Below are 13,772 nucleotides of genomic sequence, written 5' to 3'. Positions count from 1 at the left end.
TTTTTCTAAAAAACAGTTTTTGTGATATAGTCCAGAATGCAATGTCTAGCTTTATACCTAGGTATGTAAATGCCTAGCATTACCTCGCCAGACCAACATACAGGCAATTAAAACATCTAATAATTACTTAAATACGTAATATTAGGAGGACACGTCGCTACCCGGCATTTAATTGCAATTCTCAAAACCCCCTCCATCACACGCATTGCTACCGTCATCTCTTGCCCTACAGCGAGCAGTAAACAAATGTTAACTCTCGAGGGGTGGAGATGGGTGGGATGTCGACGTCGCATGCTGGAATATATCACAAAAACTTTTTTAGAAAAAAAAACAACTTTTTGCTCAATCTAGAATGCGACGTCTAGCTTTGATTACCCGAGCAAGAGGTGGAGAGGGAGGTGACATTGAGTATAAGGCTCCGCTAGCTTAGGTCCAGATTATAATTATAGACTTAGAAATATTTTCCAATATTAGGAACATTTACCGGAAGGTAAAATGTTAATTTACATATCCCAATTAGGATACTCACTTTATTCTGATGAGGAAGAAGAAGGTCCTGGTTGTGGAGATTAACTAGGCGGGGGAGGGGACCCCAGTACCACCACATGTGAAGCATCTTCCAGAGATAGATGAAGATAACTGTTTGGAAAGGTTTTGAAGATTTCCAAAAGCCCAATTCTTTGATCTGACTGAGGCTCATATGCCGCAGAAAGACCACAAACCCTGCATATTTCCTGGTGTCATGTGCTAAATTTTTTTTACCAGGGTCTGATTGTCTCGCTAACTGAGATAAATATTTTGTCATTTAACTAGGAGAAAATTTCTTACCATCCTGTTATGAGATTCTTAATTGGGCACAATATATGAGGAACTCTTGTCTCATCCATTAGCCATTTTATCCTGATAGGTTGAACTTGAAAATCCTCCCTTTCATTTTTCTTAGAATCTTCATAGGAAAAAGGGTGACATCTTCCTCAGAAAATACCAATAATGATGGATTATTGGAAATTTAAATCAGCTCACTGATTCTCATACCTGTTGCTAATACAGGAAGGAAGGCTGCTTTCTGGAGCAATCTGTCGCGGTTCAAATTTATATTGTAATTATGCCCATAAGAAATTTAGTAACTTTATCTAGAGACCAAAATGGGATTCTCTTAGGCTGAGGGTTTCTCTGAATGAAAAAGGACGATCTGAGCATTTGATAAATTCTTGGGTTCAAAGTAATATTAAAACACCATGCCAGAGGGTCAACCAATGCTGATTTATAAGATGCAATTGTAGATCCTTGAAGGCCTTTAACCCTCAACAGAAAATCTAAAAATTTTAACACCACGGTTTCCGACAATGTGATTGGATTCGTTAACCTGATAAATTGTTGAAAAAGTTTCCAAGCTTTCTCATATTGCATAGAAGTTTGGGGTCTATGACCTGCTATCACTTGGTTAGCTACATTGGAATTACCCGACAATCTATTTAAACATCTTTTGAGAAACTCCAAGCATGAAGTGCCAAGGATATCTTGAACTGAGGGTGCAGTACCTGGTCTAGACATCCTTGTTGCAATTGAAGTGGATGCGGGCACCAGTCCAACAGATCCAGAGACCACGGTTGTAGGATCCAATATGGTGCAATTAAGAGGACCTTTCCCTGGAAGGATCTGAGTTTTTTAATATTTTCACTGGTGGGAACAGGTAGATTGAATTCCAATGATTCCAATTTATGAGTAGAGCATTTCCTAAAAGATTCGATCGTTACAGAGATGCATAAGTTGGCATTTTGTGAGGAAAAGAGATCTATTTGTGGAGCCTCAAACCTCCTCACTAGACTCTTGAACTTTGATATCTGTTTCCGTCGATACTGGCCTGAGACGGGACAACGCATCTGCCCAATTGTTTTGTACTCCCGGTATGTGAGTGGCTTTGAGGCGAAGTGTTTGTGTTACACAAACTCTGATTTATTTATTTATTTATATGTATTTTATTTTATTTATTTTTGACAGTGTGAGAAGGGGCCAAGATCTGGTTGAGCCTTGATGATTGAGACAAAATACTGCCGCTCTGTTGTCCATGGCAAACAGAAACGTCATGTTTTTTAAATTTGGGTTTGCCAACAAAAAATGCCATTTTTTTTCTAAAAACCAGTTTTCGTGATATAGCTCGGAATGCGACGTCAGCAATGTTACCTAGGTATGTTAATTCCTAGCCAATTCGCCAGGCCAACATACAGGCAATTAAAACATCTAATAATTACTTAATAAGTAATATTAGGACACGCCGCTACCTGGCATTTAATTGCAATTCTCAAAACCCCCTCCTTCAACCCCCACTATACGCATCACGACCCTCATCTCTTGCCTCAGAGCGAGCAGTAAATAAAAGTCAACTCTCGAGGGGTGGAGATGGGTGGGTTATGGACGTCGCATTCCGAGCTCTATCACAAAAACTGGTTTTTAGAAAAAAACGGCTTTTTGTTCAAGCTCTGAATGCGACGTCACCAAGAATACCCGAGCAGGAGGTGGAGAGGGAGGTGACTTTGCATACAAGGCTCCGCTGACTGAGGTCCAGATTATATTATAAACCGTTTGGAATATTTTCAAAATTAGGAATATTTACCGGAAGGTAAAATGTTAATTTACTCAAAATGGATACTCACTTTATTCTGATGAGGAAGAAGGTCCTGGCATTGGAGATTGACTTAAGTGGGGGAGGGGAACCCAGCACCACCACATTTGAAGCATCTCTCAGAGATAGATGAAGATAGCTGTCTTTGAAAGTTTTTGAAGATCTCCAAAAGCCCATTTCCTTGATCTGACTGAGACTCATATGCCGCAGAAAGGCCACAGACCCTGCTTATTTCCTAGTGTCATGTGCCAAAAATTTCTTGCCAGGGTCTGCTTGATTCAATAATTGAGATAAGGATTTTGTCAATGGACTAGGAGATAATTTCTTACCATCCCTTGATGAGAAAACATAAGGGTCTTGATTAGGGAATCTGGTTAACCATTCCTGAAGATTTTTAACTGGACACAATATGCGAAGAACCCTCGTTTCATCCATTGGACGTTTTATCCTAATAGGTTGAGCTTGGAAATCTTCCCTTTCATTTTTTATTAGGATCTCTGTAGGAAAAAGGATAACATCCTCGTCAGAAAATACCAATCATGTTGGATTATTGGAAATTGAAATCAGTTCACTGATTCTCATACCCGTTGCTATTGCTAGAAGGAAAGCTGCCTTCTGGAGTAATTGTTCCCTGTTCAGATTTATATTGTAATTAGGCCCCATAAGAAGATTAGTAACTTTTCCAGAGACCAAGGCGGGATTCTCTTGGGTCGAGGAGGTCTCTGAATGAAAAATGATGATCTTACCATTTGACGAATCCTCGGGTTCAAAGTAATATTAAAACCCCAAGCCAGAGGGGCAACCAACGCTGATTTATAAGATGCAATTGTCGATCCCTGAAGGCCTTTAACTCTGAACAGAAATTCTAAAAATTCTAACACAACTGTTTCCGATAATGAATCTGGAGTTGTTAACTTGATAAATTGTTGAAAAAGATTCCAAGCTTTCTCATATTGAATAGAAGTTTGGGGTCTATGACCTGCTAATACTTGTTTAGCTGTATTGGAATTACCCAACAACCTATTTAAACTTTTTTGAGAAACTCCAAGCATGAAGTGCCAAGGATATCTCGAACTGAGAATGTAGTACCTGGTCTAAACATCCTTGTTGCAATTGTAGAGGATTTGGGCACCAGTCCAGTAGATCCAGGCACCAAGGTTGTAGGATCCAATATGGTGCAATTAAGAGGACTTTGCCTCAGAAGGATCTGAGTTTGTGAACCACTTTGGGCAATATTTTCACAGGTGGGAATAGATAGATTGAATTCCAAAGGTTCCAATCTAAGAGGAGGGCATTTCCTAAAAGATTTGACTTTTCCAGAGATGCATAAATTGGCATCTTTTGATTTGTTAGGGAGGCAAACAGATCAATCTGTGGAGTTCCAAACTTCCTCACTTGACTCTTGAACTCTGATACCTTTAGGGACCATTCTGTTTCTGTCAATACTGGCCAGAGACGGGACAGCGCATCTGCCCAATTGTTTTGCACTCCCGGTATATAAGTTGCTTTGAGGTAAAGATTTTGTGTTGCACAATTACTGAAAATTTTTTCTGACAGTTGTAGAAGGGGTCAAGACCTTGTTGACCCTTGATGATTGAGACAAAACACTGCCGTTTTGTTGTCCGTGGCAAACAGGATCGTCATATTTTGTAAATTTGGGTTTGCCGACAAAAAGAATAGGACCACTGCTAATTCTTTTATATTTATGTGTTTGTCCCAAAGGAAGTTGCTCCACTTCATTTGACTGAATTCCCCTTTTGAAGAATGGTATCCCCATCCTATTTCGGACGCATCCGTACAAACGACCAAACCTGTTTGAGGTGGAACCCAGGGAGAAGGACTGATTAGATTGTCCCAGTTTGTCCACCATAACAGATGATTCTTTATCTGAATAGGAAGAGAAGAAGCAACATTTCTGTTTCTGTGAAGCTACTTTGAATCCAGATGAGATAGTTGCTTTTTCCTTAACTTTTCCAATGGAACTACTATTGTGGCAAAATTCAACAGACCCAGAAGTTTTTCCCAATCGTGCTAAGAAACTTTGTGCTTTACACAAAAGGCTTCTACTTTGTTTATCAAATCAGTCACTTTTGTTCCTGGTAGACTGACTGACTGCTGATTTGTATCCCACTGGAGACCTAACCAATCCAACTTTTGATATGGTATTAAATTTGATTTGACCTGGTTTATCTTGAAACCAAGGTTTTGAAATAGTACTAGTGTACGTTGGATTGCCCTTTGACAATCTTCGAAAGAGTTTCCCATTATCAGCCAATCGTCTAGATAAGCAAAGGTTCGTATGTCCTCCTTTGCAAGGATCTTTCTGGGAATGTTGCCAGTTTTGTAAAGACTTTTGGTGCAATTGTCAGACCGAATGGCATCACTGTGAATTGATAACTTAATTCCCCTACTTTGAACACCAGAAATTGTCTGTACCTGGGAGCAACGGGAACGTGATAATAGGCATCTTCGAGATCCACTTTTGAGATCCAAGCATTGGGCGGAAGTAGATGCGTCAGATGGTCGTAAGTGAGCATCTTGAAACTTCTTTTGGTAATAAATTTGTTTAGGGTTGAAAGATCCAAAATCCACCTTAATCTGTCGCTGCTTTTCTTGGGGACTGGGAATAGGCGAGACATGAAACATTTCTCTGACTGCAACAGTTCTATGACATCTCTGTTTAGTAGTTAACTTAAGAATTTTGTAAGTAATGGGGTTGGTTTTTTACCCTTTTTTGGAAATGCTAGGGCAGGGATCCTCAACCAAGTCCATGTGAGACCCCCCTTTGATTGTCTTGTAAGCCCATATGGAAGAAGTCTGTAGCATCTGTTCTCCCAACCCCGTAGACCAGGGGTTCTCAACCAGGGGGGAATTTCCCCCTTCAGGTTTTCAGGGGGGGGGAAACTGATACTAATATGGAAAAAATAAAGGATTTTCAGTATTATATGCATATTATTTGGAATGCACTTTTTGAGGCAGACAATCTTGGAAAGGAGGGGGGAATGACATTCTGACATATGGTGAAAGGGGTGCATGGGGCAAACAAGGTTGAGAACCACTGCCCTAGACGACCCAGCTGTCTAGCTTCATTGGAAGGGAGAAGTTGCTGAGGTGGTGGAATAAGGTCTCCTTCCGCTTCTGAACAAATGGCCACCTCTATTGTCTTTGATTATTTCCTCCTCTAAAATTTCCCCTAGGTTGATAACTGACCCGAGCAGCTGGTCTTGTTCCCCTGTAAAACTTTCCTCTCCTAGGTTTCTGAAAGGTCTGAGGACTCCTGGGGACATTAATATTAATAGTACAGTATTACCCCGCCTAACGCGGTTTCACTTAACGCGTTTTATCATATACGCGGTGCCTCGCCTGAGCTGAACTTTCACTTAACACGGATTTTTTCCACATATACGCGGTGAGTGTCCGGCTCGAGACGCTATTTTTAAATTTGCCCCACCCGCCACCCTGCCTGACTGCCTGTTTTAGCTCATAAAATTCATACAAATTACCCGGCCAGAATATAATTTACATTGCTGGAATTCTTATAATTTGGTGATCATTTTGAATATAAACATCATATAGTTTGCATTAGACATAAAAATTTTAGATAAAATTTTTTCTCTGAGTAACTATGTTATCTTTTGTGCAAAATATATGACATTTATATTCAAAATATTCCTGGTCTTACAAGGAATCCAGCAATGTCAATTATATTATCCTAACTTTAATCTGAGGTATTATTTAATACAAAATGTTTAAATTTATTTTTTTCACCCCACATCTCTTGAAGGGAGGATTGGTGGGGGGTGGGGGGGAGGGTTGGGACTGACCGCACGGTTGGAAGAGGGGGGAGGCAAGGTGGGGTACTTTGATTGACAGATAGTGTCCTGAAGAATATTTTTTTTTTTATTAACTGAAGATATTTGTTTTAGCTCATAAAATTCATACAAATTACCCGGTCAGAATATAATTTACATTGCTGGAATTCTTATAATTTGGTGATCATTTTGAATAAAAACATCATATATTTTGCATTAGACATACAAATTTTAGATAAAAATTTTTCTCTGGGTAACTGTTATCTTTTGTGCAAAATATATGACATTTATATTCAAAATATTCCTGGTCTTACAAGGAATCCACCAATGTCAATTGTATTATCCTAACTTTAGTTTGAGGTATTATTTATTAAAATTTAGTGGTTTTCCCCAAAAATTTCTCAGAGAGGGAAGAGCCGGCAGTGTAGTGTGAGAGGGGGAGGGAGTTGAGTCCATTATTTGAATGGACATTAACTTGGCGACTGTATTTCTCTATTTCTCTTAAGTATTAATTGTGTGCATGTACCATCATAAAATTAAGATGTTATTTTTACTACAACATAGTTATGTGTCTTCAAAAAGTGGAGTTTGGGGGTCGGGCCGGTTTCTATTGGAATTATTCCCATATGTTCTGTTGTTCACTTAACGCGGATTTCACTTAACACGGGACCCTCTGGGTTCTATTGACCGCGTTAAGTGGGGTACAACTGTATTCTCCAAAGATGATCTGTAATTAATCAATGATTGTTCACAAAACAAAGCAGGAGATAGAGGAGAAGAACGTATCAACAAATAAGCGCTACCACTTGAAGCATTATTTGTTGCTTGTTTCCTTAGCTGGACTTTCAGTCTTAGGGCTTTCAATAAATGATCTAAGAATGAGTTGTACAGGGAATATGGGATTCCTTGTAAAGCAGCAGCAAAACATTTGTCCACTTCTGAATTTTCTTCATAGTCCAGCACAAACTTAGTTAATAACTGACACATCATAATTGCAGACCAAACGTCTGCTGCCACTTTCCTAATTTTAAATTCTTCAAGCAGCAGTGCACAGGCAACTGGTTTCAAATTTTTTTCATAACTTATTTCAACATATTTTGAAGCTGACAAATACTGGGTAAGTTCATATAAGGAACTCTTTTCGTCATTAAATTGGAACTTCAAAAAACTAACTTGTGAGCATTCCTGTCTGCGGGAATGAATGTTAAGTCTTTCAATAAATTAGCCCAGACTTCGTCTATTTCAGAGATCATCTTTGGGCAAATATCAGGCCAAGAAAGTGTAGTATCACCCTCCAAAAACAAAGAATGATGACCCAAAGTTGCTTGTCCTTTGTCTCTTTGTAGTTGCTGAGATATCAGGAAGCTCAGAGACATTTTCATAAAATATTTTGAATAAGGAATCCACAGATTTATATGTATTAGAAAACAGAGAAGACTTAGATCTTACCAATGTTATCCACGGCCTGTTAGAATCACCCTTACACTCAATATTATCCAGCAGTTGCGTGTCAGTCGACAGCAGCCTGTTTCCACTCACAGTAATCAACACTTTTGCCCCAGGTGGAAGTGGTTGCCAAGATGTGGATATGATGAAGTCAGTCTCAACAGGTTCTTCCTGCTCAAGAGACTGGATACTATGATTAGAACCAGGCTCATCGTCCTGATCCTGGAATCCACTGAAATCAGACTGAGTAGATAGAGGTTTTTGTAGACTTCCTACTGCCCCACTGTCTGGAGGGTCCAATAACTTATTTTTCTTAGCAGGAGCAGTCTTGTCTAAGTGGGGATTAAGTCTTTTACCTAACACCAATAAACCTAAACTTTCTGCCAACTTGGGATCTTTCCATTGTTGTACAATCAAAAATTTACTCTTCAAGGCCTTATTCCACCTATTTTTAATTTATATTTGCAATAAATCTTTCTTATCACCTGTAGCTTGATGAAATTGAGAAATTTGATTATAACAAACTGCACAATCCATTGGTGAAAATAGGTTATTTGAGACACAGCTGCCATGAATTATGCAAGCCACATGAGGATCTATCTTAGTAATCCAAGTCGCTTTACATTTTTTATTATTACATGTAGTATGGTTCCCCTTGGGTCTTGGGTGAAACTACTACTACCGAATTCAAATTCTCTACTGACAGACAATTCCTTGAATGTAGTGCCTGAGCTGAACTTTCTAGTCCTTGTAGATCATCACTCAAAAGTATCTCCTCAGGGACAGTTCCATGGTCTCCTCAATCATCCATAGGCCCGGACTCCTGACCTTCATCCTCCAGTTGCACATCACTCATCTGAACTAGGAGGACACCATGAGTCACATTATATCAATATACAGTCGGCCCTTAACATACGCGGGGGTTAGGTAACAGAGATACCCGTCAATGTTAAAAATCCGTGTAGTTTTGCTGCCTCCCCCCCCCCCTAAAAAACTCTGGCTCCCCCATGTCCTTATTTACCGTATATACCTGTGTGTTGTTCGAGTTTTTAAGACCAAATTATTTTGCCAAAAATTGGGGGTCGACTCTAAACGGGTAATAGTTTAGTTAGGTTGAAAAATATTTACCAGTAAACAATGGAAACGACGCACCACCAGCTGTGAGTGTCGGTACACTTGCCAGGGCAGATCTCTTGCGTCATCATAGCAAGCCCAAAGTAACCAAATGCATGGTATGGTAGCACCGGACGATGTAAAACATAAAGTATTCATTTTTTAAAGTTTATTTATAGATACTGTACATAAATTTTTGTTCATTATATTTGAAACATCAGTCTTTGTTAATTAAATTTGAAACAAAAGAAAACTACGATACCGTATTTCTAAATACCACGTATTTTTATTAAAATATTACATCACAAGTATATTTTACCTTAACTGTGACTGAATGAATATATTCTCAGAAATAAATATGGAAATGTAATATTTTTGCTGAAATGACGTACATATTACAGTGGAAAGTGGGATATGACTGACTTTCGCTTTCTTTCGTTGTTCAAAAGATTTTACCGTAATCGCTTTTCGAATGGTTTTCAGTTAAAAAACTGTTGTACTCGTACTGTATTACAATAATATTCTATCCTATCATTAGCCTCATAATTCCACAACTGAAAACCATTCAAAAAGTGATTACGGTAACATCTTTTGAACAAAAGAAAACGAAAATCATTGCTTTTGTCACAATTTTATCCCACTTTCCACTGTAATACGTACGTCATTTCAGCAAAAATATTACATTTCCATATTCTCAGAAATAAATAGTAGTTTTGTTGAAACGTAATGTACAGTATTTAATATTAAAATGCAAAAAGAGCTATAAAAACAATTAATACACCCGAAACTGGCTGGCATCTCCACTCGTCCCCGTCCCTGCTCCCGCCTCCAGCGTCACCACTCCTACCCGCTCTATCCCTCCGCCTCCACATCGTCACTACTGCCGACAACAAACACAAATGTTTTGTGAATAACTGCACCTCCACTTCCTATGTACAGTACTGAACTGTACTGTGCTGTGCATTTTTACAAATAATAAACATAGCAAGAAAAGCTATAAAAAAGAGATAAAAATTTCACTTTACTGTACAGTACCTATCCTCGGAGACAGGACGGGTGTCATCGTCACTCAATTCCATAACAGGTGGTGAAGTGGGGGCGACGGTGGATTCAGCTGCTTCCTCACTGCCGCCAGTGATTGATGGTGTTAAATCTCTCCTTCGGCGATCAAAGAACATGGTGATGGGGAGTTGTCGTCTCTTTCTTTTCATTTCTTCCATGATGTTTTTGTATGGAGCAAAAACATCATCCATCCCTCGCATGAATTTCAGGGCATGCACTATGGAGGGGTCCATACTATAGTAGGGTGTGTCATACAGAGGCTAATTTTTTTTTTTTGAGTTTGAAAAATCGGCCCATGGTATTAATGATGTAGTTCTATGTGCAGAATCATGTAATATCTTCAGATTTGAAAAGTTTTCATTTTTGCTAGGTAAATTTTAACTTGAAATCTTATGAAAATTCAGTATTCCCACCCTTTTACCAACACCACTAAATAGCTTATTTAAAGTAAAGTAAATGTATCAGGTTAATTTATTAGGATGAAAATGATCCAGAATAGTGAAACGAATGATCTTGACACATTTATTAAATTTATTATTCCTTTAGAAAACAAAATCATCAAATACAAAAACCGGTTTTACTACTACGACCCGGTGTTGCTGCACACCATAGAGAACATATCTTTCTTGTTTCTGTTTCTACTCATCACCTTCCTGCTGACCACCTGAGCTCGGATGTAGCCTCCTCTCTCTCCTGGTTGTACACGTGACTGCTGGCCTCGGGCCACTTGCTGTACACACTGGTGTGCGTAGGCCAGGAGACATGTATGGGGTTGTCCAGGAAAGCCCTCTGATTTTAAACATTGGTGAGGTTGCAGGAAGAGGGGCCTACCGCTGTTCCGGATGTTATCATCTTAGATCTATGAGATCAGTGAGGGTCTTGGCACCTAGATTGACTTCAGGAGTCTTCCTGACTTGAAGGAATCTCACACCAACTGATTCGCCATGCCCAGATCCTCTCATAAGTCTCATATCCAAGATCTTTTTGACTGCCACTCTTCTCTCCTCCTCATCCTTACTGCAGAGCATTGTCTGCAGAACTGCCTCGGGATGAGCATACCAGGAAGATCTCCTCACAGTCTGCTCCACAATCTGAACAACCTTCCTTGGCTGACTCCTCAGGAGCTCAAGCTGGAAGAGAACATGCCTCGGACCTTCGGAGAACGATGATTTGACCTTGGTGTTGAACCAATTTGGCAAGTAGACACTCACGATGAATTGGCCAATATCCCAGGTTGTGAAGCTGGTTCCCTTTCAGTTTATGATGAGCGACCCAAATTTTGCAGAACCTGAGAGCCGTTGTGAGCCACCTAGAATGTGAGACTGGACCTATCTGCAGGTAAGCAAGTCTATCAGGCATGACCCCAGTTTTGATGGCACTGCAAATCATGTAACCATAGTACTGGTCAGTACTCAGGTCGTCAATGACAGTATGTGCAAGCTCAACGAGTGGAGGGCCAACTGTGATTTTTTTCAAAGCTCGGATTTATTTCTAACTCAGTGGCAGAGTCCAGCATCTTGCCAAGAGGACCAGACCATCTGTTGCTGCGAGTCTTGCCATCCAGCTCCTGATCAGATGTCTGAGTGGCAACTCGCTGGGTGTGGAGGTCACAAACAATCCAGACCAGCTTCCTCCTAATCTTCCTCATTTATCCACTGTATGACCCCCCCTTGCCACCCTGTGTTCGTGGTTGGTGCTGTCCCTCCAATGGCCTGCAGGGTCTGGTCTACGTTCCTCTCTCTGAGCCAGTTCACAATGTTATCTGCCACTATCTCAGCTGGTTTCCTGATGTCATCTTTCTCTGGAGTGAAATGCTACAAATACTTCCCTCCTGGTTCAATGCAGCAGGAGTAGTGTTCCTCCTTCACCATGGCAGGGAACAACTTGTCAGAATTTCCAACTTTCATGAACACTTTAGTGTCATCCCTTCTCCCATCAAAGAACAAACAATTGATTCCATTTTCTCTTATCCCCTTATCAAACTCCTCTTCTAGGTTACTGACAGTTTCTCCTGAGCTCTCCTTACTTTGTTATGATCTATCACCAGGTGAACATCATCAGGTGTTATCAAACCACCGCCAATCCAGGCAGCTGTTGCTATCTCTGCAGTTTCTCTGAGACCAGTGTGGTGTCGCATGCTGGCCAGAGCTATGCTCGGGATATCTTTCCTATTTCGAATCTTATGCCTGGAAGGTTTGGGATTATTATTTTCTGGGTTAGGGACAAAGTCACCATTCTCCTGGTCAGCACTCGGATCAGCCATGGGGAAGTCATTAAACTCTGAATCAGTTTGACTCCAATCATCGGCCTTTTTTACCTCACCCTGGGCCTTCTCAAGTCTCTTTTCCTCGGCAACTCTTCTCCTCTTCTGTCTCTCTGAGGCAGCCTCCTGTCTCTTGGACTCCGGAATATCTTGGCTAGAAATCATGAGAGCCCCTATACTGCCAGTCTTCTTCTGTGTTTTGACAAAATGGTCTGACTACAGAATCAGTTCACGCTTGCACACAGGAGATGTGGGCCTGATTTACAGTCACGATCGTGATCCAAACTCAGGACAGAGAACAATTAAAATTTGCAAGTGACTAGGTTAAATAACTGGTCCAGCTTGTTTGGCAAGCTGTCCTTAACTGCAAGCTCTTCCTCCCAAGAGAGATATCTCTGGTTTCTTTTCCCAATTGGCTAGCAGTCTCTCACTAATCTTCTTCTGAGAAAGTTATGACTGGAGGCTTGAACTGAGCTGCTAGCCAGAGTGCAGCCGTGCCAAGACAGCTTTGGTCATATCACTGGCAATGTCTTTGTTTGTGTAAGTTCTTTGGTTCTTTTCACTGATTTGCCTGATTAAAACACCGTATCTCAAAGCATCTCTCAATGTAGGCAACTCCGACTTCAGGAGCTCTCTCCCAGACCCAAGATAGTGACTGAGATGGCTGGATTTTTGGTTCCTCGTCCTGACACAAGCAGCCATCGCAAATATTATCAACTTATAAATGCATCAGAATCTGAAACAGAAAAAATATTGTTAGTTGGGTTGTTAAAGAATGAAGTCAGAAAGCAATGTTCACTATTTAATTGTAATGCACTAATGCAGCTGTACGTTAGATTTTCGATAAATTTCACGCTAAAATTTACCTAGCAAAAGGTTGCAAAATATTGAAACTGAAATTATTTTCTGTTTGTATTCACTAAAATCTACCAAAAAGTGATGGGCCATTAGTTTTAGCTGATCTTCCCCTCCTATGACACACCCCTAATACTATAGGCCATGTTTTTCAGTGCCTCAATATTCCTGGTCATCTCCCCCAACTTCTCCGTTATTTCTTGTTGCTCTTCCTCTTCCTCATCCTCTTTTCCTTGCGCTTCCTCTTCCCTTTTCCCTCACTTGGCTGACATGCTTAGCACTGCGTGGAGCACTGGCACTGACAGCATCACAGATAACTTTTTCCCTTTTCTTGATGGTACGTACCGTGCTTTCATTCACGTTGTACAGTCGCCCCACAGCAGCGAACGACATTCCCTCCCTTAACTTATTCAACAACTCCACCTTCTCCTGCAGAGTCATCACTTTCTTCTGGCGCTTAGGGGTGGCTCCAGCTGGTGTCTTTGATGCTCTTTTAGGGGCCATGGTAAATGTGGGTAGCAAGGGTAGCAACTACAATTCTGATGTGAACACAAGCGTGGTTACAGCGAGACTGACTGAGTGACAGAGCGCGGAGTGG

The 13,772-nt window shown here is 40.5% G+C and overlaps 1 protein-coding gene across 2 annotated transcripts in view; it reads left to right on the top strand.

Annotated features, from left to right (window-relative positions):
- The window catches only part of LOC121863299 (OTU domain-containing protein 3-like), a 132,763-nt gene that overhangs the window by 28,146 nt on the left and 90,845 nt on the right, over positions 1–13,772 (top strand). The window lies entirely within an intron of this gene.

The sequence above is a fragment of the Homarus americanus genome, unplaced genomic scaffold, assembly GCF_018991925.1.
Source record: "Homarus americanus isolate GMGI-L3 unplaced genomic scaffold, GMGI_Hamer_2.0 scaffold46197, whole genome shotgun sequence".
Lineage (NCBI taxonomy): Eukaryota > Metazoa > Arthropoda > Malacostraca > Decapoda > Nephropidae > Homarus > Homarus americanus.
The sequence above is the reverse complement of the archived record's forward strand: the minus strand, read 5'-3'. Positions and strand labels throughout refer to the sequence as shown.